This window comes from Homarus americanus, unplaced genomic scaffold, assembly GCF_018991925.1.
Source record: "Homarus americanus isolate GMGI-L3 unplaced genomic scaffold, GMGI_Hamer_2.0 scaffold32137, whole genome shotgun sequence".
Classification (NCBI taxonomy): Eukaryota; Metazoa; Arthropoda; class Malacostraca; order Decapoda; family Nephropidae; genus Homarus; species Homarus americanus.
Window position 1 is genome coordinate 15,773 of NW_024732167.1, and position 688 is coordinate 16,460.

General features: G+C 44.0%; 1 non-coding gene across 1 annotated transcript; it reads left to right on the forward strand.

Moving 5' to 3' along the window:
• Positions 1–272: 272 nt before the first annotated feature.
• On the forward strand, positions 273–345 carry Trnaa-agc. The gene has a single exon. It is a non-coding gene; the product is annotated as a tRNA-Ala (tRNA).
• The last annotated feature ends 343 nt before the right edge of the window (positions 346–688 follow it).

The following is a 688-nucleotide window of genomic DNA, read 5'->3' on the forward strand; positions in this document are numbered from 1 at the left end:
CTAACACTACCACTACCACTATCACCAGCATCTTCGTGTTTACTTGCTACTTTCTAGACGCATCGTCACTCATCGTCAGAGGTCGGTCACTCCACCTACCCATGACTTGTTGCTACCCGACACACACACACACACACACACACACACACACACACCTTAGTGCTGGTATTTATTGTATAAATATTTAATTTCGTCTATTAGATTGTAATTATTCGTTGTTTACATTTTTTTTTTTACAAAATATTTGTCTGTTTGTATGTGGTGTTAAGATCGGGGATGTAGCTCAAGTGGTAGAGCGCTCGCTTAGCATGTGAGAGGTACGGGGATCGATACCCCGCATCTCCAAGGGTACTTTTTTCAAACATAGGTTGGATGGATATATTATGAGCGATAGGGGTTGGGTGTAAACGGGACTGCCCAGTATGGACCAATAGGCCCGCTGCAGTTTCCTACTTTCTTATGTTCCTAAGGTCATCATGCTCGTCTTACAAGGGTAGCCCCAGGTTCGATCCCCGGGCAGGCTGAGACTAAGGACATGTTTTTGTTTTTTTATTCTACTTTCCTCTGTCTGTCCAGCAATAATTGTATTTCTGGGTGTTAATCAACTCAGGGATAGTGTTCCGGGGTAATGGTTAGCCAGTGCAGTTGGCGAGTTGTCTGGGCTTCTTGGATTATTCTTTGACACTGG